Here is a 21,850-nt window from a genome sequence, read left to right as displayed (position 1 = left end):
GACCAATTATTTGGTAACATATTAAAGGTGATGGTATGCTGAGTAAATAGATACCAAACATGACATGCTTTAAAACTGCGCATGCATCGTGTAATGGCAACAACCTGCATACGTTTTTAATATCCATAGGCAACACTTTAAAAGCCTTTACAAGCTTCCATTTTAGATTTACAGAGGAGGTCTAGTGCTAGAATGACTGCCCTTGATCTGACGTTCACAGCGATACCTCACATGCATGGTGCAACAGCTGTTTACATACCAGCACAGGGTAAACGCTATCCTGCAAAACTAAAGTGATGAAATGCTCATAGCTTCTGATTTCTTAGACTATTGAGATGATCGGCACCATTCCGGTCTCCAATCAGCTCCATGGTCAGCTGGCAGAAACACCGGCTGCATTCTCAGGTTCCCCCGATGGCATGGGACTGCCCGAAAAGGCCGTGGAAGGCAGAAGGGGAGGGGGGCATCATCTCCCGCTGCTTGTAAAAGCAATCCTGCAGCTAATTAGCCACTAGGATTGCTTTTATGTTGAAAAAAAAAAGGATACCAGGATGATGCCTGCAGCTGTAGGCATCATCCTGGTATAACAGTACGTCACTGGTCCTTGTTGGGTATATATGCTATGTTCTTTTTTTTTTTTTTGTATGCAGCCTGTGGGCTGAATGAAAAAAAAGAGAAGAAATGTCTGCCCACCATTAGAATATACCGCCCTGCATCCACCCACTTCTAATGGTGGGCACACATTAGGTCGCACGGTACCACATGAGGCAATTCCAAGATTGTACAAATGTCTAAATAGTGGCACTCTTAAATAAAAATTGTCCACGTATAAGTGGTACCCCATATGGAAAAAGGATGACACCAAGTCCCAAACTATCTTGCCACTACTCCCCAAGTAGTCTGGGCATCCGGGGGCTCCACGTAACTATCTTTTCCCTCGTAAATCCAAAACTTATATGTATATCCTGTTGCCCTGTCACAGGTCTTATACATCTTGACCCCATATCTGGCATGCTTGTTGGGGAGAAATTGTTTGAATGCAAGGCGGCCAGAAAAATTAATGAGGGACTCATCAACGCAGATGTTTTGCTGGGGAATATAGACATCTGCAAATTTTTGGTTAAGGTGATTTACGAGGGGCCGAATTTTGTGGAGCCGGTCAAATTCAGGATCACCCCCAGGACAACAGAATGTATTGTCATTGAAATGCATAAAACACATTATACTCTCATATCTATGCCTGGCCATGGCAGCAGAGAACACTGACATATGATGAATCGGATCTGTGGACCAATACAATCGCAATTCATTTTTTTATTAATGCCAATGTTGAGGGTTAGGCCCAAAAAAAATGTAAATTCGGAAACCGTATTGGGTTTCCATGCGAATGGACTAGCAAGGTTTGAATTTGGGTTGGCGATGATAAATTGTTGTGCATATAAATTGATTTGATCCACAATCAATGCATACAGATATTCCGTGAAAAACAGCTCCAAAAAAAATCAAGAGGAGTAGTTAAATTTGCTGTTTCCACCTGAATTCCGGGTTGGGCAGTGAATGGGAGGAAGTACGGATGCTGCAGAATTTGTGGGCTACCAATCGGGATTTGCAAGCACATCTGGAAAGATACTAAGGGCTCTACGGGCCTTTTTGGTGGTTGCAGGACAATACTTGTGCTCACCACCGCACCAGCTTGTACTGCACTTATGGGACTCGCCACGTCACCAAGTGATACTGCAGTGCTGGTATGTGAAGGACCAGGATGTACTAGGCCGCTGGTGCACCAAAAGGTAGCGCGGCACTAGTACTGGCTGCATATGAGAGTCATCAAAATTTACCGGCAAGTGCTAACAGAGATCAGGCCTGATTCTGAGAACACTGTGGTTTTGTGTGCAATGTATCAAGTGACAGTGACCTACTGACACTGCACTTGCTAGGGGAGAAGGGGGGTAAGCGTAGGGGCTAAATACAGGTGCTGGGGCTGATCCTGCTAACGCAGCGTTGTTGGGGACACTATACTGTGAAAACTGGTATAGTGCTGATCTGATCAAAGATATTGATCCATTCAGACACTTTACTAGCAATGGAGGTTTATTGTGTATGAGCGCGTTCCTGGCAATCAGGGGGTTAAATGTGATGACTGGTGTACTGACGGGCAATCTGATGCTATCTGGGAGGGGCTAGAAAACCATGGGAGTGTGAATCACGTATATATACACACACGTGTTTTTGTGCTTCTCTGCCACCCTGTAGCAGTATTTCTGTTATAGGGTGGTCAGGAAGAGGTTACAGAAGCGGTTTGTGTTACGGCGCTGCGTTATTTTAATTGGCAATTGTGCGGTCATGCAACGCTGCACCAAAATTAAATTTACGTCCTTTTTTCCCCCACGAACTGAGCTTTCTTTTGGTGGTATTTGGTGGTTTTTATTTTTTGCGCTAAAAAAAAAAAAGTCCGGCAATTTTGAGAAAAAAAACAATATTTTGGACTTTTTGCTATAAAACATGTCCAGTAAAAAAATGTAAAAATCTAATTTAATCATAAATTTAGGCCAAAATGTATTCTGCGACATGTCTTTGCTAAAAAAAAATCCCAATACATGTACATTAATTGGTTTACGTGAAAGTTAGTGTTTTTAAATGATAGTATATATACTGGGATTTTTTTTTTTAATTTTTACTAGTAATGGTGGCGACTTATAGCGGGACTGGGGGACTGAGGTGGGCATTCTGACACTGGGGGGAACTGACTTGGCGTCACTGATATCCCCAGTGACACCAATACAGTGATCAGTGCTAATAAAAAGCACTGACACTGTACTAATGGCACTGGGCAGGAAGGGGTTAACATCTGGGGCGATCAAAGGGTTAACTGTATGCTGTGTGCTGTTTTACTGTGGGCTGTGTTAATGCTTTCAACTGCAAGCACACTGTTTGCATGGCTGCGCTATGCAGAGCCATGCAAAGCAGTGTGCAGGAGCTGACAGGGAAGAGAACAGTATTGTTTAAATACAGTTACCTCCCTTCATCGGTAATGCTCTGTAATCGGGTGCTGGCAAGTAATCACCAGCCAGGATCGACAGCCAAGGCCGCGAACAGCAGCGTGGTAGGGTGCGTGCACGCCCCTACCCAGAAATGCGAAATCACGAATATACCGTATTTGCCGGCGTATAAGACGACTGGGCGTATAAGACGACCCCCCTACTTTTCCTGCTAAAATTTAGTGTTTGAGCTATACTCGCCGTATAAGACTACCCCTCTTCCAATGCACACCAGTGGCAGGAATAGTGCCCCATCATTGGTATCAGTGGCAGGAATAGTGCCCCATCATTGGTATCAGTGGCAGGAATAGTGCCCCATCATTGGTATCAGTGGGAGGAATAGTGCCCCATCATTGGTATCAGTGGCAGGAATAGTGCCCCATCATTGGTATCAGTGGCAGGAATAGTGCCCCATCATTGGCATTAGTGGCAGGAATAGTGCCCCATCATTGGTATCAGTGGGAGGAATAGTGCCCCATCATTGGTATCAGTGGCAGGAATAGTTCCCCATCATTGGTATCAGTGGCAGGAATAGTGCCCCATCATTGGTATCAGTGGCAGGAATAGTGCCCCATCATTGGTATCAGTGGCAGGAATAGTGCCCCATCATTGGTATCAGTGGGAGGAATAGTGCCCCATCATTGGTATCAGTGGCAGGAATAGTGCCCCATCATTGGTATCAGTGGCAGGAATAGTGCCCCATCATTGGCATTAGTGGCAGGAATAGTGCCCCATCATTAGTATCAGTGGGAGGAATAGTGCCCCATCGTTGGTGTCAGTGGGGGGGAGGAATAGTGCCCCATCGTTGGTGTCAGTGGGGGGGAGGAATAGTGCCCCATCGTTGGTGTCAGTGGGAGGAATAGTGCCCCATCGTTGGTGTCAGTGGGAGGAATAGTGCCCCATCGTTGGTATCAGTGGGAGGAATAGTGCTCCATCATTGGTATCAGTGGGAGGAATAGTGCTCCATCATTGGTATCAGTGACACCAATGATGGGGCACTATTCCTCCCACTGACACTTGCTGACCCTGTTCTCGTATGGTGCTGCTGCAGCCAGCATATGTGGTTGCAGCAGCACCTCTACACTGACCACTTACCTGCTGGTCCTGCACTCGATTTTCGCGGGGCCGCTCGGCTCCACCACCTCGCCGGTGATTGGCCGCCTGTGTGCCTTTCCTGAGCTACAGTTCTGGCGGCCAATCACTGGTGAGGAGGCGGAGCCGAGCAGCCGCACGAACATCCAGTGGCCGAACTGAAGGCGCAGCCGCGCTTCCTGGACCGGATCGTCGTGGGACCGGAACCAGGTAAGAAACAGCCGCTGCCCACCCCTGTACTTAGTGTCCCTTCCATTGGGGGAAGGGGGGGGCGGCGGCGGCAACGCGCCGTCCCCCTAAAAAGTGTCAGTATGCCGTATACCGGCGTATAAGACGACCCCCGACTTTTGAGAAGATTTTCAAGGGGTAAAAAGTCGTCTTATACGCCGGCAAATACGGTATATATATATATATATATGTATATATATATACACACACATACACACACGTGATTTTGCACACCCCTACCACCCTGTAGCAGTATATCTACTATAGGGCAGTGTGAAAGCAGTTAAAAGAAACCTGACCCAACTGCCTATTTTCCACACATATGTTTGAGAGCAGTTTTTCCCCTAACAAGATTTGTAGGCATAAAGGTTTCATGCCACTTAAGCTGGCCATACATTGGCATTTTGATCAGTCTGCGAGATGACTGAAAAAAACTGAACAGATTGCCCCATGCATATTGTGGGGTTAGCTCAGGTGGGGGGATCTCCTTCCCTGGGACAAAGGTAGACCGCACAGCAGGCTTTCGTCAAAATCTGACTGGTTGTCAGTTTTATTAAAAAGGTTTGCAAGAAATATCAAAATAAACAAAACATCAAAATAAACCCTTGCCATCCAGGCACTAACTAAACAGAAGATGATTCCTCTCTCAGAGGTGAAGGGCTTCTCCCTGTCACCAAAACAAAATAACAGCAAACCTTTCCTTGTAGGTATAGTCCATACACACAGCTCTCTCAGAATACCTCTCTGAGTCCCAGGCCACGAGCGACTCCTTGCTCCAGCCCTGCCCTTTTTGTATCACCTGTTGGTGATCATTAGTGGAGTCCAAACTCTGGTTCGGAACCACCTCTGCCATTGTGGCCCCGAAAACCCGAAGTGGACTCCACCTTACACCTCACAGTATGACCTCATGCGAGGTGACACATATCTTCCATCCATCACTTTGCCGTTCATACTGTCACATATCCCCCCCCTCTGCTCAAGCCCCTGCGGCTGAGCAACTGTCCCAACCAGGCAATGGACCCGGGAAAGGGCATCTACATTACTTTGCAGTTTCCCCGCTCTGTGTTCCACTGTGAATTTGAACACTTGTAGCGCGAGAAACCACCGTGTCACTCGACTGTTTTTCTCCTTATTATCACACATCCATTTGAGCGGGGCATGATCAGTAACCAACTTGAACGGTCTTCCTAACAGGTAATATTTCAGGGCCTCCAAGGCCCATTTGATGGCCAAACATTCCTTCTCCACAATGGCATAGTTTCTCTCATGTTTGTCGAGTTTTCTACTTAGGTAGACCACAGGGTGCTCCTCCCCATCTCTGATTTGGGACAGTACCGCACCTAGTCCCACGTCAGAGGCATCAGTCTGTACCGCAAACTCTGTTGTGAAATCTGGAGTCACAAGCACAGGTTGGGCACAGAGAGCTTGTTTCAGCCTTTGAAATGCGGTCTCCGCCTCAGGATTCCACTTAATCATGACCGACCCCCTACCTTTCGTCAGATCTGTCAGTGGGGCTGCAAGGGTGGCAAAATTGGGGATAAACCGCCTGTAGTATCCTGTGATCCCAAGAAATGCCCGGACTTGCTTTTTATTTACAGGTTGGGGCCACTTTTGAATCGCCTCAATTTTATTGATCTGAGGCCTAATGAGACCTCGACCAATGATGTAGCCAAGATATTTGGCCTCCTCTAAGCCTATGGCACACTTTCTGGGGTTGGCGGTAAGACCTGCTTCCCTCAGTGAATCTACTACCATTTGCAGGCAGGACAAATGAGACTCCCAGTCTGGACTGTGGATGACAACATCGTCCAAATAGGCTGCATATTGGCGATGTGGTCTTAACGTTTTGTCCATCATTCGTTGGAATGATGCCGGAGCACCATGTAGACCAAACGGCATCCGCTTATACTGAAAGGACCCCTCGGGGGTAGAGAATGCCGTCTTTTCTTTTGCAGCTTCCGTTAAAGGAATCTGCCAATAGCCTTTGGTTAAATCTAAGGTGGTTATGTACCGAGCCGTTCCCAACCTGTCAATGAGCTCATCCACCCGAGGCATCGGGTACGCATCAAATTTAGACACACTGTTCAGTTTTCTGAAATCATTACAGAAACGAATAGTTCCATCGGGTTTTGGGACCAACACTATGGGACTCGACCACTCACTGTGAGATTCCTCAATCACTCCCAACTCTAACATGTCCTTTATTTCCTTTGCCACCGCTTCCCGCCTGGCCTCGGGTATTCTATAAGGCTTGACATTTACGCGGACCCCGGGCTGGGTAACTATGTCATGCTGTATGACCGTCGTCAGTCCAGGTAGGTGGGAGAAGAAATCTCCATTTTTCCTCACAAACTCCGTAACATCATTTTGTTGGGCTACTGATAAGGTTTCCGTTATAGGTACCTGAGGGGCCGCGGGAACCACGTCCTTTTGGGGGCTTGGTACTGCCAACAAACTTTCCCTGTCTTTCCAAGGTTTTAAGAGATTAACATGATAGATTTGTTCGGGTTTCCTTTTTCCTGGCTGGTAAACTTTATAATTTACTTCCCCCACTTTCTCCCTAATTTCAAAGGGACCTTGCCACTTTGCGAGGAATTTACTTTCCACGGTGGGGACTAGCACCAGCACTCTATCGCCAGGGTTGAAGGTACGGATCCTGGCACCCCGGTTATAAACCCTTCTCTGGACCTCCTGGGCTTGCTCCATGTGTTCCCGAACAAGTGGCATGACAGCTGCGATTCTATCCTGCATCTGTGAGATATGTTCGATGACACTTCTATAGGGCGTGGACTCTGTCTCCCAGGTTTCTTTTGCAACATCTAGCAATCCCCTGGGATGTCTACCATACAGTAATTCAAAAGGTGAATATCCTGTAGATGCCTGAGGTACTTCCCGTATAGCAAACATGAGATATGGTAGCAAAAAATCCCAATTTCTCCCATCTTTGTCCACCACCTTTTTTAACATATTCTTAAGGGTCTTGTTAAACCTTTCCACAAGCCCATCGGTTTGGGGGTGGTAGACCGAGGTACGGAGATGGGAGATTTTGAACAATTTGCATAACTCTTTCATAACTCTAGACATAAATGGCGTGCCCTGATCCGTTAGTATCTCCTTTGGAATACCTACACGACTAAACACCCGGACAAGCTCTTTGGCGATATTTTTAGCAGAGGTATTACGCAAGGGGATGGCTTCAGGATACCGGGTGGCATAGTCAAGTATAACCAGTATGTGCTGATGGCCCCGGGCAGACTTTACTACTGGACCCACTAGGTCCATGCCCACTCTTTCAAACGGTACTTCAATTATGGGTAGAGGTACTAGCGGACTGCGAAAATGGGGTGAGGGCGCAGAATATTGACATTCCGGGCACGATTCACAATGCGCTTTGATGTCTCCATGTAAGCCTGGCCAGAAGAATCTCTGGGTTATTCTCTCCTTTGTTTTCTCTACACCCAGGTGTCCACCCATTATATGCCCATGGGCTAAATCCAGTACCATCCGGCGAAAGGGTTTGGGGACCACTAACTGTTCTACCACCTCCTCCCCTTGCTTTACCACTTGATAGAGCAAGTTATTGTTAAGAGCCATGTAGGGAAAAGACACCGCTACATCATTTTCCACTGGTTCCCCATCAATCATTTTAATGTTTTCACGGGCTCTATTAAGTGTGGAATCTTTCAGTTGTTCCGTACAAAAATCCTCTTTTCTGACCTCTAGGTCAGGCACCACATTCTGTCCACTCTCACTAGAGCCAGCGATCATCTCTTGTTCTATATCCTCAATGTCTGGGGTTGGATCCAACTCCTCCTGCTCCCCAGCCATTACAGAGAAAGGGAAAAGATCTACGCCTTCCTCGGACACACCCACAGTTTCAACTTCCACTCGGCAGTCAAAGGGGTCAGGAGTGAGTTCAGGAGTTTCCGGCGTTTCCCCAGCAGGGGGAGCTCGGTCTTCCTGACTCCCCTCCTTATCCCATAACTTCCAGAAATGGGGAAAATCTCTCCCCACTATGGCTTCATGAAGCAGAGAGGACACCACCCCCACAGAATGGGTCACAGGGCCCCAGGGAGTACCAATCTCCACCAGAGCAGTCTGGTAATTACGTGTATCACCATGAATACAAATAACTCCAATCATGCTAGGGTGTAGGCTGGCAGGGTTTACCAAATCACTTTTAACTAAAGTCACAACACTACCCGAGTCTAGCAGAGCAGTTACTGGCTTTTCATCAATGGCAATCACACACATTTGCTTTTCCATGCATTTCTGACATGCTGCAGTACATACCACCTGTGCAAAAAGAGACATGCGTTTTCCTAAATAAGCATTTTCACATTGCATAGGTTCATCATTTAAAGGACAGTTTGCAGCAATATGACCCAACGCATGACACCGATAACATTTGATATGTTCAGTACCTAAACCTCTAAATGGCTTTGGGGACCTTCCTGACCTATTTGGCCAGTCTCTAGGTCCTAAGCCTACAGTCTCATTATCTGACACAATAGTCTTATCGTTTTTTTCTGAGCCTTTGGCCCATGGAACAGTCTTACCGGATCTTCCGGATAGTTTTCCACCCCTAGTGACATTGGGGTACGGCCCAGGTGAATGAAAAAAGTCCTCAGCGGCTGCATATCTCTCCACCAGGTCCACCAGCTCGTTTGCAGATTTAGGGTCTCCACGGCCGACCCACTTCCTCAAAGCGGCAGGGAGTGCACGCAAATATTGGTCCATGACCACACGCTCCACAATCTGAGGGCCTGACAATACCTCTGGCTGGAGCCACTTTTTGGAGAGATGTATCAAATCGAACATCTGAGATCTGGGTGGTTTGTCAGCCCTGTAATGCCACTGATGCACCCGCTGAGCCCGGACTGCAATGGTGACCCCCAGGCGTGCAAGGACCTCAGCCTTGAGTTTCTCATAGTCCTGGGCATCCCCTGGTTCCAGGTCATAATAGGCTTTTTGGGATTCACCTGTCAAAAATGGTGCAAGCAGTCCTGCCCATTGTTCCTTTTTCCATCCTTCCCGAACAGCAACCCTTTCAAAAGTTGTGAGGTAGGCCTCCACATCATCCGCAGGTGTCATCTTCTGCAAAACATAGCTGGCCCGCGCCATTTTCTGCTCCACTGGCAGCGGATCTGCAGATTCCTTCTTTAATTCTAATAGGTGTTGGGCCACCTGCTTAAGGAGCTGTCGATCTGCTTCTTGGGCCTCCGCAAACTGGCGATTTGTCTCCCGTTGTGCTGCATTGGCCTGCAGCAAGGCTCTTATTATTTCCTCCATCTTCCCACTTGCTCAGGAAGTGCCCGCATTCTCCACCATATGTGGGGTTAGCTCAGGTGGGGGGATCTCCTTCCCTGGGACAAAGGTAGACCGCACAGCAGGCTTTCGTCAAAATCTGACTGGTTGTCAGTTTTATTAAAAAGGTTTGCAAGAAATATCAAAATAAACAAAACATCAAAATAAACCCTTGCCATCCAGGCACTAACTAAACAGAAGATGATTCCTCTCTCAGAGGTGAAGGGCTTCTCCCTGTCACCAAAACAAAATAACAGCAAACCTTTTCTTGTAGGTATAGTCCATACACACAGCTCTCTCAGAATACCTCTCAGAGTCCCAGGCCACGAGCGACTCCTTGCTCCAGCCCTGCCCTTTTTGTATCACCTGTTGGTGGTCATTAGTGGAGTCCAAACTCTGGTTCAGAACCACCTCTGCCATTGTGGCCCCGAAAACCCGGAGTGGACTCCATCTTACACCTCACAGTATGACCTCATGCGAGGTGACACATATCTTCCATCCATCACTTTGCCGTTCATACTGTCACAATATATACAGGTGAAACTCAAAAAATTAGAATATCGTGCAAAAGTTCATTTATTTCAGTAATGCAACTTAAAAGGTGAAACTAATATATGAGATAGACTCATTACATGCAAAGAAAGATAGTTCAAGCCGTGATTTGTCAAAATTGTGATGATTATGGCTTACAGCTCATGAAAACCCCAAATCCAAAATCTCAGAAAATTAGAATATTACATGCAATCAATAAAACAAGGATTGTACATAGAACAATATCGGACCTCTGAAAAGTATAAGCATGCATATGTACTCAGTACTTGGTTTGGGCCCCTTTTGCAGCAATTACTGCCTCAAATCTCCTGGTAGAGAGCTGCGTCGACCCTGGACTTAATGAAGCACAGTGGACCAACACCAGCAGATGACATGGCTCCCCAAATCAACACAGACTGTGGAAACTTCACACTGGACTTCAAGCATCTTGCAGTGTATGCATCTCCATTCTTCCTCCATACTCTGGGTCCTTGATTTCCAAATGAGATGCAAAAGTTGCTCTCATCAGATAAGAGGACTTTGGACCACTGAGCAACAGACCAGGTCTGTTTTTCTTTAGCCCAGGTAAGAAGCGGCTTGACAAGAGGAATACAATATTTGAAGCCCATGTCCAGGATCTGTCTGTGTGTGGTGGCTCTTGATGCACTGACTCCAGCCTCAGTCCACTCCTTGTGAAAGTCCCCAACACTTTTAAATGGCCTTTTCCTGACAATCCTCTCCAGGTTGCAGTCATCCCTGCTGCTTTTGCACCTTTTTCTCCCACACTTTTCCCTTCCACTCAACTTTCTATTAATGTGCTTTAAAACAGCACTTTAGGAACATCCAACTTCTTTTGCAATTACCTTTTGAGGCTTTCCCTCCTTATGGAGGGTGTCAATGATGGTTTTCTGCACAACTGTCAGGTCAGCAGTCTTTCCCATGATTGTGATTCCTACTGAACCAGACTGAGAGACCACTTAAAGGCTCAGGAACCCTTTGCAGGTGTTATGGCTTAATTAGCTGATTAGAGTGGGACACTTTGAGCCTAGAATATTGCACCTTTTCACAATATTCTAATTTTCTGAGATTGTGGATTTGGGGTTTTCATGAGCTGTAAGCCATATTCATCACATTTATGACAAATCATGGCTTGAACTATCTTGCCTTGCATGTAATGAGTCTATCTCATATATTATTTTCACCTTATACTTTGCATTACTGAAATAAATTAACTTTACCACGATATTCTAATTTTTCGAGTTTCACCTGTACAAGGTGGAAGGGGAAATCCTCCCCGTTCATCAAACGAAAATTTACCAACAATCTGAATTAAGACGAGTGGATCATGAGATCGACTTCTCTCAAAAGAGAATGGCCATAGATGAATCAAAATTCAACTTGTCCATCCAGAACCAGTTGCTAAAACATTATTATAGTCCATCACAAGGGAGGAAAAGATACTTCCTTGCAGTGGGACTGCCCCCCTCACTGCAAGGATTAAATGCTCTTTTAGGTCAAGCAGACTGTGAAAAGCAATTTTACTTACCTGATCCTCCATCTACCTAACAGCTGGCACTCCTCTACTCGCCCACACTCTGGCAGTGTACTGCCTTTTGGCAACCTCACATTCAATGCAGGGCTATGGGCTCTTCATTGAACTTGATGACACCAGAGGGCATCCAACAACCGGAGCATAGAGGATAAGAGGCTGCGAGGACTGGTCTTGCAACCCAAAGGTGCCTTCAGGAGGATCAGATAAGTAAAAGTTATTTTTTGTGGCCCCCCCCAGACCTAGATCAGTATTTAAAACAACAAAAAGAAACAGAAAAAAAATGTCCAGCTCAACTTACCAACAGCCTACAACCAACCAAATTATCCTGTCTAGCAGTTTGCGTTAAAAACAGGGGTTTAGTTTGCACACATTTGCAAATACATGCATAAGCTGCAGAGCCCCTTCACGGCACCCCAATATTCTGCGGTTCCTAACTCTAAATTTTGAGAGCCTCCATAGTAAAAGCCTCTTCACAGCACCCCAGTATTTTCTGAAGTCCAAACTCCACATTTCGACAGCCTCCATAGTAGAAGCTCATGTATAACAATGGATAGACTAAAGGCAGGTTAGCCTGGAAGGAGCCCACCCCTCCTTATGAGGCACACTGGACACCCAGCAAAAAATAGAGTTAGGACTGCAGATAATACTGGGGTGCCGTGAAGAGGCTCTGCAGCTTACGCATGTATTTGCAAATGTGTGCAAACTAGACCCGTTTTTAAAGTAAATTGTTAGACAGGACTATTTGGTTGGTTGCAGGCTGGTTGGTACGTTGAGCTGGGAATTTCTCTATTTTGTTGTTTGATATGCATTGCCCTTCCATGTGCTCCTTGCTGCAAAGACCAGTTATAGATTGGGGCAGTTGTTATTTGTTTGTACTAGATCAGCATTTAACCCTTAAGGGCACCAGCAGCAGCTCCACTGTAAGGGAACATTTTTGTTTTCCCAGAAGTTCAAACTTAAATGTATGATTTATGTTTGAATGCAAAGAGCATTAGTACCTGCTTTTGACTTGATAGCAGACTCCTGCAATCACTGTACAGCAGAGCTCAGGTTAGGGGAGGGAGCAACAGCACAAGAAGCCAATCAGTGGTGTTGTAGTGCAAGGAACATGCTGAGTAGAAAGAGAGATGAGCTCATTGGTCTCCAGCTTCTATCACTGTCCAGCTGTAGGGAAGGAGGAAATCTTTAAGTATTACTGAACCATGGCAGAGAAAAATCTCCTCCTCTGCCAGACAGGGCTGTGCTGTGTGGCAGAGCTGTGTAAATCTCAGTATTGGATAAACAGAATCCTTTGGCAGGCAAACAAGCACCCTTATATGTGTTTCATTTGTGCACTTAGCTATTTGCTTAGAGTTTGGCTATAACAGAAATGTATATCCTAAAATAAGTCAGTCACTGTTCTCTGTGTAACATAGTGGGATCATGTGGGGTTTAACTCCTTTATTCTTGGCTCAGGGCAGACAATGTGGCCCCACTGTAGCCCTTTTTACACTGGGATTCCCAGAGTTCTTGAGTCTGACACAGCCAGAACACACATCATTCTTTAGGGAACTCAATACAAGGCCCAGATGAACCTAACTAGGATACAGTCCCACTACTAAGCCCACACTCTAGCTCAGCATAAGTCCCTCTGTCACCACACACAGATCAAGGAAAATTCCCCCCCCTTCCCAAATGGAATAATGACAGTCCAGGTCGGAATTACCTATTAATAAGATGGTTGCTTTACTGTCCATTTCCAACATCTACACATGTGCGGGCAGCACAGTGGCTAAATGGTTAGCAATTTCGCCTGGCAGTACTAAGGTAGTTGGTTGAAATCCCAAACATGGCACCACCATCCTGGAGTTTGCATGTTCTCCCTGTGCCTGCATAGGCTTCCTCTGGGCACTCCAGTTTCCTCCCACACTCCAAAGACAGGCTGGTAGGTTCATTGGCTCCTGTCTAAATTGGCCCTAGTATGTGTATGTATGAATGTAAGTTAGGGACCTTAGATTGTACACCCCTTGAGGGTTAGGGACTGATGTGAATGTACAATATATATGTAAAGAACTGTGTAAATTGACGGCGCTATATAATTACCTGTAATAAATAACACTTCTGTTACCTCTGTGTCACATGTTATTGTAACGTTTCCAAAAGCTAGCTGTAATGGAGAGACCTGTATCCACACAGTAACTCAGGATTTAATTAACTTATTCTTTTCAACTAAATGAATATAGTCCCCCCCCCCACTCTTAGGGGAATTTTCCCAGTGCACCACCCAATGCTGTAAGCACTCACACAGAGTCCATAAGTATGCACTCTTTATGAGAAGGGTTTCCTTCTGTGTCAATTGACCTTGCTGCTCTACCCACCTGTGTTTATCCACTTTATGCCAGAAGCAGCCATCAATTTAAATGGACTGTGATGCCCGAGGCCAGTAGTTGGCTGCCCAGTGCTTATATATATATATATATATATATACACACACACACACACACACACACACACACACACACACGATGGCCATAAACCGGTTAAGTGCCCATAAGTGAACAATGCTTTGGGACAGGGCATCCAGCCCAGCAACCATCCAGGAGTGACTATCTGTAAAATGGTTTTACACTGATGAAATAAAGATGTGTGGGGACATCTAGTAGCACCTAATAGAACTACAACACTCTATAAAAAACTGTACTGTCTTACTTCCTACTACATCTGCATTGCATTACACTGTGTGTAATTCTGCATCAAATTACAGAAAATATGTACTCTACACACCAAATCTAGATTCAAATCTAGGAATCCTACTACATTAAACTGTATCTGCAATCCACTGTGATAACCACTTTACATACCTCCAGCTGTCCTTCATTTGGAGGGACTGTCCTTTTGGAACTAAATCCCTCTGTTCCTCCTTCTTCCTCAGTTGTCCCTCATTTTGGACAAATATGTAAGTATCTATAATAAATGCAATACTTAACTACCCAAAGTGTTTTACTACACTAAACCTTTCACACAGTAGACATGTGCATTTCATTTCTTTCCGAATCGAAATTCGGACAAATTTTCCATTATTCGGAAATTCGAATGTATCCGAGTTACAATAGTAAGGAATTTAAACAAATCTGAAATAACAAAATGACATTAGTACAAAATTCGAATCTATTTGAATTTGAAAACAAATTCGAATTTGAAAACAAGAATACAATAAAATATAACAGAAAAATAAAGAAATAGAAAAGAATAAATAGAAAATTGAGGAAAAAAGAACAGAATAGAACATAAGAGAATAGAACAGAATACAGTAGAAAATAACAGAATAAAACAGAACAAAATAGAAAATAAAGGAATAGAAAAGAATATAATCCACTAGAAAAGAATACAAACGATTAGAAAATCAAAGATCAGAATAGAAAAGAATCAATTAGAATAGAATATCAAAGAATAGAATTGAAAATAATAGAGTAAAACAGAGCAAAATAGAACAAACAATAAAAGGAACAGAATAGAATCAATTAGAATAGAATAGAAAATCAAATAGTAAAATAAAAAAAAATAGAAAAGATTAGAATAGAGAATCAAAGAATAAAATAGAACAGAATAGTATAGAGAAACAATAGAATAGAATAAAATAGAAATAATATAACTGCGTCTGAAATTCAAATTTTGAATAGAATGAATTTGAACAGAATACATTAGAATAGCATATGAAAGAATAGAATAGATTAAAAAAGACTAAAAATACTTTACAAAAAATTGTGAGGTGCGCTATGGTGACCAACAAAGGCACTGTGAATATTTTACTGAAATTTCCAATATGGTCACGCAATTCTTCATATAGCTCATGTACCATCAAAAACACATATGGATTTTGGATTATGGATTTTAACGTTAGAATTATTATCAAATCCGTTAGAATTATTTTCGGGTCCGTTTAAATTATTATCTAATCCATTAGAATTGTTTTTGAATCCATTAGATATATTTTCGAATTCGGTCGAATTTGAATAAACAAAACGAATTCCGAAAAATGAATTTAACTAACTAAATTAGACACATAATGAACCAAAATAAATTTCTTTTCATTTTGCACATGTCTACACACAAGCCCATTTAATTATCACATAATTGGCTTAAAAATCAAGTATAATGAAAACATAGTGGTGCAAAAGGCACTTTTGGATTTAGTGAATGATTTTTTGCGTATTAAAATTTTATGGGCCATGTAACTGGGGATGTGGCAGGAGATGTATTGTTTGCTTAAACACTTTATCCTAAAGGGTGTCCCTCTTTCCTGGAAAGAAAAAAGCAACCAAATGCCAATGCCTGTGCTCCTGCACTGAACAGTGGACTCCACAATGTCAATATCCCCACATGTGTATGAAAGGAATGCAAGCCTTGCTGCCCTCAACGGACCAGGGAAATCCAAAGAGAACTGTATATAAGAAACAAAAAGAGGGCGCAAGGGCCTAGTGCAGGGGTCTGCAACCTTTAAGACATAAAGAGCCACTTGGACCCGTTTCCAAGAGGGAAAAAAAGACTGGGAGCCGCAAAACCATTGCAACATTTAAAACAAATCCGACACTGCATATATTGCAAAAAGCGCTCTGGTCATGAAGGGGGTTTAAGGGCCCAGTAAGCAAAGGGTTAATCAGGGCCACAGTGTATCGTCATAATCACAATCATAGCCTTAGGTCAGTGGTGGGCAACCTTTTCAACTGAGCCAAATCTCGCCAAAACCACGATTAAAATGTATTTTGAGAGCCACATTTTTAAAACTGAAAATACATCCCCCATATAGTAATTCATCCCCCATAGTAATTCATCCCCCCTATAGTAATTCATCCCCCATATAGTAATTCATCCCCCATAGTAATTCATCCCCCATATAGTAATTCATCCCCCATATAGTAATTCATCCCCCATATAGTAATTCATCCCCCCTATAGTAATTCATCCCCCCTATAGTAATTCATTCCCCATATTGTGTCAATTCACTTACCTGTACTCCGCGCGTTCCTCTCGCCGTGTTCCCGCGCAGTTCTGGTCTTCAGGGCGGACTGTGAGAGGAGAGGAGTTCGTCACGCTGCCCCGCCTACATCCTGACAGCCAATGTTTGCCACGCTCCGCGGGCCGGATTATAAGGTCCGCCGGGCCGTAGTTTGCCCATTGCTAGGCTAGCTGCAGAGTCCTGACTTTTGGGGCGGCCGCCCGAGAGGAGGGAGGGGAGCGGGCGCCCAGCACACAGAAGAGCTGCATTAACCTCCCTGGCGGTATGATTCCTTCCGATTTTTTGTGCTGAAAGCGGTACCATTTTTTCGCATGGAAATAGTTTTTTATTGTAGGCTGTAATTTTTAGGAAAATTTCCCCACAAATCATTATCACTCAATTCTGCAAGTGGTTCTGATTTACTATCGCTGTTCTCTAGCTGGTCTAAAACCGCTTTTGACCTAAAGGGACGCTTTTTGGACGTAATGGACTTTTCTAAGTTTCCAGGCAGAAAGAACAGACAAAATGCAGGCAGGGCGCCGGACAAAGCACTCGGGACAAAATGTATGTGAAATGGGATGAAACAGCAATGTTTTACTATGGAAAATTGAAAAAAAAAAAAAGACATTTTTTACATTTTTTAAATTTCCCGCCGCCGGCGGCGCCCGTACGTCCCGACGTCACGGGGACCGGAACACAGAAGCCGGATGCCGGCATCGGCCGGAGGAGATGGCCGGGGACGCTGCAGGGGACACATCGCGGGAACGAAGGACAAGGTAAGTGCTGCAGGGACCCCCAGAGCAGCGCCGCATGGTAAGCCCGAGTGTAGCTTGTGGTATAGAAATTCTACCACGAGCTACACTCGGGAAAACCGCCAGGGAGGTTAAAAGAGCCGCGGCTTGCCGACCACTGAGCTATGGCAACCCTATTGCCTGTCAACTGGTGGGCAGTGTGCTCCAGAGCCGCAGCAAAGGTGAAAAAGAGCCGCATGCGGCTCTGGAGCCGCGGGTTGCCGACACCCAGCCTAGTGCATTACCTTTAAAAATTAGATTTATTTATAAAAAGTAAAATACAAGAAAAATAAAATCTAATGGGAAGCATGTCACAAGGGATGTAATGTGGTCCAAAACCCCTGAAGGTAGTCTGGTGGGGGACTGTAGACCCCTAGATATCTTGTGGCTGACGCGTTTCGAGGTTGTACCTCTTCCTCAGAGCCAGTTAAGACTCAGACTGGCTCTGAGGAAGAGGTACAACCTCGAAACAGGTCAGCCACTAGCTATCTAGGGGTCTACAATCCCCCACCAGACCACCTTCAGGGGTTTTGGACCACATTGCATCCCTTGTGACATGCTTTCCATTTGATTTTATTTCTCTTGTGAGTATTTTACTTTTTATAAATACTGTAAATCGAATTTTTAACCACTTCAGGTCCGGACACTTTTACCCCCGTCCTGTCCAGGCCAATTTTCAGCTTTCAGTGCTATCACACTTTGAATGACAATTGCGCGGTCATGCAACACTGTACCCTGAATTTTTTAGCATTTTTTTGAGTCAGATAAAACTTTATTTTGGTGGTATTTATTCACCATTGGGATTTTTATTTTTTTTGCTATATAAATGAAAAAGTCCACAAATTTTTAAAAAAAGCCTTTTGTCTTATAAAATTTTGCATATAAACAATCTTTCTTCATAAATCGTAGCCAAAATGTATTCAATTCTCTTTTTAGTAAGAAAAACCCAAAATTAGTTTATAACTAAAAATTATAATTTTTCAAAAAATTTTTATACATTTGTATTCTTTTTTTTTTTTATTATTTATGGTTTTTTTTTTGCATACTCTCACCCTAGCAGTACAGTGTCACTATGGTAGGGGGTGATGAAGATTTTATTTTTTATTTTTTTTTTACACTGATTGCTTTTACAGCCTTTATGGGTATAAAAGCAATCATTTCTCCTTCTCTCTGGCTGCATTCTTGCAGCTATTGAGAAATACTGTGTGAGCTGTGATTGGTCACAGCTTGTCACATGGTACAAGACTGTTGTGAATAGCCTTGTACCATGTGACCTCTGTGATCATTCACAGATTTCACACGTAGTAAGCAATGATGTCAGAAGTGACATCTTGCTTACTACTCTTTATGTGATCACTGATTGGCCAATCACACAGAGGTCCCGTACACTGATTGGTGACACAGCGGGCACCGTACCGTGGTGCTGCGCGCTCCCAGGGAGGACGTTTATAAACGGCCACCCGCCCCTGCACTGCTGCTGTCTGGCTGTTTATATATATGGGCCAGATGGGAAGGTAAAGGTAATGCACTAGGCCCGTGCGCCCTCTTTTTGTTTCTTATATACGGTCCTTCTTTCCTGTCTCATAAAGTTGGGAGTTATGTACTGCACATTCCATGTTTGACTGTACTGCAAGATATTACTTCTATCCGTTGGTCCCTCTGTATCACACTATATTCAGCCTTTGTCTGATACAGGAACATGGCCACAGCCTTGCACAATGAATCAGTCCAACCTCCTTTAGTTTAGTGTCCTCAACAATCCACCCCTGCAGCCACACACAGAAGCTTTGAACACTGTCTGCTCTGCTCGCCCATTTATTTGCCCTTGACACATTTTAGAGACCCGTCCTGTTTAGATTTCTTAGATTTAAGTCTGCAAACTTTTTCCCTATTCACCAGTTCTGGGCAGATGTGTTCCTCTTACCATCTCTCCCAGCATTATAGATAAAACGTTGCACAGCTCTTGGTTGAGTTTTGTGAAATGATTTTTAATAGCTTTTCAAGGTTTTGGGAATAATCTCAATGCCAATTAGCCTGGCATGCAAGCTGGCAATTGAATTCTAATTAAATACTCTTTTTGTTCTAGTTAGAACTACCAGAAATAAATCATCAATACACTAGTTACTGCATTATCCTCTGATATCAGAAAGGTAAAACAAAGACTTTTTGCAAAACAGATAATAAGCCCAAAGATACAATTTTTTTTTTTATTAAATCCAATTTTGAGCATTCCACTGCCAGACAATAGTTATGTTTTACAATGTGGGATTTAAAAAAAAAAATTCTAAACAAAAATCATTACTCTTGTTTTCTATCAGGGTTTAAGCATACTGGGTATCTGTTTCTGTTAAAATGAAAAGCACGTTCAAATGAAGTTGCTTGCTGTCCATAGACTTTGTGATAACATATGTGATACATTAATAAGTAATAGTCTGGGTTTTATTGTTGGGAAAGAGACTTAGCGTTTGTCTCAGTGGGCCAGATGGAAATAGAAACAGATGGAAGATCATGTTTGGCATTAGCTGGGAATTCCTAAGTGTTGCTGATAGTACCAGCTGTATGGGTGACCTGTATGGCATGTGGCTGACAAAGACAAAATAAATGTTTTAATATAAGACAAGTTCTTTAAAAATGCTAATTTAATTGCTTACTCCAGGGTATGTCTCAATAAATCCCGTCTTTTTTATTTCACTTGCTCTGGTCCAGAAATCCAACTTGTAGGAATGATATATATGCTTAGCTATCCTTCAGATAAACTTGTAGAAATAACATACAGTAGGGCAGATAAGAACTAACTTTTAAATGGAATCTGTAGTCATTTTAAATATGGTCACTTGTAAACACTATTTCAAATAGATAGTGGCATCACTGTAAGCGACACACTTGTCATCACAATGTGTACAATGTGTACTGCTTATAAACCAACATTAACCACTTACCCTCCAGAGGATTTACCCCCCTTCCTGACCAGGCCACTTTTTGCGTTATGGTGCTGCGATATTTTAACTGACAATTGCGCGGTCATGCAATGCTGCACCCAAATGAAATTTACATCCTTTATTTCCCACTAATAGAACTTTCTTTCAGTTGTATTTGTTCGCCTGTGCATTTTGTATTTATTGCGCTATAAAAAAAAAAAAAAAAAGCCCCACAATTTTAAGAAAAAAAAAACAATATGTTTGACTCTTTGCTATTAACCATTTGTCTCCCGGCTTATAGCCATTTGGCGGCCGCAAAAATGCATTAGCTTTCCAGGGTGTATGCCATTTGGCGTCCTCCCGCACATGCGCAGTTCTTGCGGTTACAGAGCCGTGCAGCGGCGCGATCTGTCACCGGTCATGCCGATGACAGATCTGAGTACCGGCCCCTGTCGCCGGTACCATGTGACCTGCTGTGACCAATCACAGCAGGTCACATGACAGTTGTATACAATGGATGGCTTCATTCATGCCATCCATTGTATACTATTGTCTAGCTGTGAATGGTCACAGCAGGTCACATGCACATGTCATGTGATTAGCTGTGGCCAAATCACAGCTAAGCACAAAAAAAAAAAACCTGAATGAATCGATGTCATTCAGGTAAATGCTTGCTTATAGCAAAGTAATTCTTTGCTATAAGCAAATTGTGTAAAAAAAAAAAAAAAAATACTGAAAACTTCCCCAAAGTAGTACAATGTTACTATGGTAACATTGTACTACTTTGGTCATAGTAAAATATGAAAAAAAAATCTTAAAAAAAAAAAAAAAATTAAAAATTAAAAATAATAAAAAATAATAATAAAAAAATATATATATTTTTTTTTTTTTCATACTGTCACCAGTCAGTGTCCCTGTTCACCGCCATGCCAGTTATATGATGATGCTGTACTGCACTGGTGACAGTATGTAAAAACAAAAAAGTGAAAATAATTTTTTTCATTTTCCGAAAAATTATGACAAAAAAAATACAACTTCAAAAAACTCGCCATGCCTCTTATGAAGTACGTCGGACTGTCTACTCTGCAAAAAGGGGTCATTTGGGGGATATCTGTACTGTTCTGACATTCTTGGACCTCATGAAATTAGATTGGCTGTCAGTACTTCAGGATTGATCAATTTTCAGATCTATACCATAGTTTGTGCACTCTATAACTTTCCTACAAACTAAATAATACAAAGACATGTAGCAGAATACATCTTGGCCTAAATTTCTGAAGAACAATTATTTATTTGTAAACTTTTATAACAGAAACAGAGAAAAACGTGCTTTTTTTGTTAATTTAGCAAAAAATAAAAACCCAGCGGTGATTAAATACCACCAAAAGAAAGCTCTAGTTGTGTGAAGAAAATGATAA

At 43.3% G+C, this 21,850-nt stretch overlaps 1 protein-coding gene across 2 annotated transcripts in view; it reads right to left on the bottom strand.

Annotated features, from left to right (window-relative positions):
* Nucleotides 1–21,850, bottom strand: part of LOC149464754 (V-set domain-containing T-cell activation inhibitor 1-like) — a 74,644-nt gene that overhangs the window by 34,110 nt on the left and 18,684 nt on the right. The window contains exon 2 of one of the 2 annotated variants that reach the window (XM_089674198.1): nt 12,747–12,912. The exons of the other annotated variant lie outside the window; for it this stretch is intronic. The gene's annotated coding sequence lies outside the window, so the exon portion shown is untranslated. The remainder of the gene's footprint in view (nt 1–12,746; nt 12,913–21,850) is intronic. 2 annotated transcript variants of the gene reach the window in all.

This window comes from Staurois parvus, unplaced genomic scaffold, assembly GCF_062004578.1.
Source record: "Staurois parvus isolate SC_StPar_1 unplaced genomic scaffold, SC_StPar_1.0 ptg000147l, whole genome shotgun sequence".
NCBI lineage: Eukaryota > Metazoa > Chordata > Amphibia > Anura > Ranidae > Staurois > Staurois parvus.
Note: the sequence above shows the minus strand (reverse complement) of the source record. Positions and strands in the feature narration are given on the sequence as shown.